The sequence below is a fragment of the Chenopodium album genome, chromosome 1 (genome assembly GCF_948465745.1).
Source record: "Chenopodium album chromosome 1, dcCheAlbu1.1, whole genome shotgun sequence".
NCBI classification, from domain to species: Eukaryota; Viridiplantae; Streptophyta; class Magnoliopsida; order Caryophyllales; family Amaranthaceae; genus Chenopodium; species Chenopodium album.
Window position 1 is genome coordinate 31102890 of NC_137834.1, and position 4143 is coordinate 31107032.

Consider the following 4143-nt stretch of genomic DNA (forward strand, 5'->3'; position numbering starts at 1 on the left):
CTCTCTTTTTTTTTCTTTCTCAACTTCTTTCTCTTTATTTTTCTCTTTTCTCTTTCTGTTTCTCTTTTTCTTTTTTAACTCTCAACTCTCCATGAGAATACTCATCTCAATCCCTCTTTCTTTTGACTTCTCACCTTCTAAGTCATGTTTCATTCCCTTCCCTTGGACTTCCCCCAAGATTTTCCCACTTCTAGTAACTATGGCATTAGCTTTCTTTCTAGGATCTAGACATTTACTAGGCAATGAGGTACTAGACTTACCTTTAAGGACACTAGCTATTTGGGCCATTTTATTTTCCAACCTTTTATTGTGGGTTTGCATTTGTTTTAAGCTTTCCTCTAAGTCATTTGTCTTTTTAGTTTGGGTATTGATAAATTGCTCCATCATGCTTTCAAAACTAGACTTAGGAGGAGGGGGAGCTTTAATTTGATTAAAGTGGTGATCTACACTACTATAATAAAGGGAATAGAGAATAGATGAAATAAGCCTTATAGAACGCCTCAAAGGCGTCCTTCTGCTATGCGATGTGTAAATTTTACAAAACGGTTATAAGAGGCGTTCAATATGATAGGAAAAAGAGGACGGGTATAAGAGGCGTTCTATATGCATGAAATAACTGTTCTCTTTCCAATTTCATATGCTTATATAAAATGAATAAAAGAGAACGGTTAGCTTAAGATAACCGTTTTCTTTGTTGATTTAAAAAAAACAATAATTTTGCATCACAGAGGTTGCACGCATATATAATAATCAATACCATTAATTAATGAATCAAATTGAAATTGTATAGGTCAAATATAAAATTTAAAAGAACTTTTATTATCCTTTATATTCAAATAATTACATCTCCATTACATTTTGATACAATTCTATAATCTAACTTAATAATTATCAATGTGCTAAACTACTAACAAGTAACTACTTCTAAAGTGCAACTTGAATTCCCCTTAAATTTAGATACCACCTCAATCTCAATAATTTAATTCAACCGCAGCGACGTGTCAACAACCTTAACCATCAACAGCACTTCCCCCAACTTGAACCATTAGCATCGCCTCCACCAATTTCAACCACCGCAACGTCTCCACCAACCTCAACTAACCATCACAGCGCCTCCACCAATAGTGCATTAAAATAGTGAAGCCGCAGCAAACACCCACAAATCAAAGATGAAAAATCAGAAATCATAATCCTAATCATAACATAAAAATCAAATGATAAAAGTTGTATATCTAAAATTAATAATTGAGAATTTAAATACACTTCTCTAACCACCTCACACAACCCACCAGAATCAATTTTATACCACCGTTTGCAGCCACCACCTACCTGATAAAGTAAAACCCTAATTAACCAGCAACAACTTGCGACCATTAACAAAGCAAAACAAAAATTGCAATGGATCAATCTTTGGCGCAACGTTCTGCATCAGAGTTGGGGTTGGAAAACAAAGCGATGCAACAAATAGGATAATTGTAAATAGAGGAAGAAGACAACGGAGAGAAAGTTAATCAGATGTCAACTCGGAGATTTTTAGGATTGGACATTGAGGAATAAAGGTAGAAGAGAAAGGAGTAAGGGTTTCAGAGGAGGATAGAAGTGCAAGAGATATGAGGAAATGAAGAGGCAGGAGAAGTTATTTGAGAATGACGGCTATCGTAAAAGGAAAGAGGAGTTTGGGTTAGAATTTTGGGCCTTTTGGTATGTTGGAATATTTCTTTTTATTTTTTAAAAAATAATGTTAACTATATAAAATGGTTAACTAAGAAGGGAGATCTATATTGCAATTGTAAAATTTGGATATATCAAATAGAACGGTTTACTAAGATATGCATTCTATATAATAAAATCATAATTTAATAAAATTAAAAAAATCAAATAGATCGGTTAACTAAGATAGGCTTTCTATATAATCCCACATATCTCCTATCTAAGTTAAGCGTTGTGTATCTTGCTTTTCTTATTCTACATTTTGTAGTAGTGCTAGGAATAGGAGCTAGAGTTGGTCTTGCACCTCCATTAAAATCGGGTGAGTTGTGAGTGGAAGAGTATTGACCTTTTTTTCGGTACCTATTCTCATTTCTATAATTTATTTGATTATTAGACTCATAGTTACCACTGCCACAAGCTTGACCTTGATAGTGCACATTCCCTTGACCACTACTTTTCCCTTGGTTTTGGCAACTTTCCCAACTAAAATTAGGGTGATGTTTCCATCCCTCATTGTAGGTGTTGGAGTAGGGGTTATACCTAGGGTTGACATGCACATTATTGACTTGTTACATAGAAGAGGAAGGGGAACTTTGTTCATTCAACAAGGGACAATCGAAAGTCATATGGCCTTCATCACCACACACATCACAAGACATTAATTGCATAGACACATTATCATTTGAAGAGTTAGATGCATGTGAGTTATGGTGAGGGGAGATAGGAGGGGGTGAAGATTGCAATTGATCAAATTTAGAATATAAGGCATTAAATTTTAAACTAAGCATATTAATAGCGTTAACTTCATACCTTCCTCTTTTCTTCGAGGTGCTCCGGTCATTGCCACTCCAATCGGTGTAGTTTTAAAATACATATTCAATGATTTTAAGTGCTTCCGTTGGTAGCTTATTTAAGAGCGGTCCACTAGATGCCCCATCCAATTGTATGCGCTCCGATCTCAAGAGGCCCCTTTAGAACCCATGTAGCAAGAGTCAATGTTCAATTGCATGGTGTGGACATTGTTGTTGATAGCTCTTAAATCTCTCCCAAGCATCACAAAGAGACTTAGCGGGCTCTTGTTGAAAATTTGAAATCTTGGATCTTAACTCCGCCATTTTCCCAAGAGGACTGAACCTCCCAACAAACGCTGAAGTAAACTCGTTCCATATTATCAATGTAGATGCCTTCCCTGAGAGAGAGAACTTGAACATGCTCAACAAGATATAATCGTGGGTCACACCATTCGCCTTCACGGTGCTACAATATCGTGTGAATGTTTATGATGAGAAATAGGGTCCTTATGGTTCGCCCCGTAGAATTGGTTACTTTCAATCAAGATGATAAGGGTGGGCTTTGTCTCAAAATTGTTTGCCTCGATATTTGAAGTAGCAATCCCACTCGCTTCTTTATATGGTGGAGGAACACCAAATTCTCTCAATATCTTGTACGGAAGAGCCATTTCAAATTGGTGAAAGGGAGTAGAAGTTGGAGAATTTGTTCTTGGTGATTCAAGTGAAATGGTGTCTCCACGTAATCATTAGAACTAGAGTGGTCGGACTCAACTACTACTTGTGGCTCACTCGAAGTAGCACCACTAGTTATCGCCCTCTTTTCCCTTCAATTATCCCCTACTTCCTTTTAAAGCTCAAGGTTCAACGGCAGTAGAGAAAGTGTCCTATTGTTGTGTTTGGGAATAAAACAAAGAAAACTAGATGGGAGATTAGTAGGTTAGTCAAAGAAAAAAAAAACAAGAAAATGAACTAGTCTCACATATTTCACAAGTAACTCAATGCTTAACGTCATTCCCTGGCAACGACACCATTTTAGTAGAGGGAAAATCGGTCGTTTGACTATCACCCTAAGCCAAACAATGTTTCTACTTAAACCAACTTAAGAAAAGTCTAGGGTATGTAGAGGCTCGTATCCACAAGGAATGGGTAAAGAACGCCAAGAGTATGAAATAGTTGTAAGCTAATTCAGTCACAAATAAGGGTTTAATTAGTTAACTTCTATAGAGATGAATGCTAGGGGAAACGGGATTCAACACCAACTAAACCAAATAGTCAATAACACGGATAAAATGATCAACGTACATGGGTGATAGAATAGGAACTTGAAACTTTCTTATTTCAATGTCACAACATAAATATTCCCTAGATCAAACACTAACATGATAAGGAGTAAGTCTCAATGATATGGTAGGAAGCGGGTTTCTAGCTCGGTTTTATCTCTCAATCGTTCCAAAATAGCATGAAGCATAAATAATTGGGATTTCTCACCTAATTACCACACTAAATCATCCTATTGAATTATACCAAACATCAAAATCATGAAGGTAGCATAATCTAATTGAACAAGAAAGGACCCATTACCAGACCCCATCTTTCAACGTGAATAAGGAAATGAACACATGAGCATGAAGTGGCCACAAAA

General features: G+C 36.3%; 1 non-coding gene across 1 annotated transcript; it reads left to right on the plus strand.

Annotated features, from left to right (window-relative positions):
• The first annotated feature begins 2712 nt into the window (after positions 1–2712).
• Positions 2713–2820, plus strand: LOC145564770 (small nucleolar RNA R71). Its single transcript, XR_014094901.1, has one exon. It is a non-coding gene; the product is annotated as a small nucleolar RNA R71 (small nucleolar RNA).
• Positions 2821–4143: the final 1323 nt, after the last annotated feature.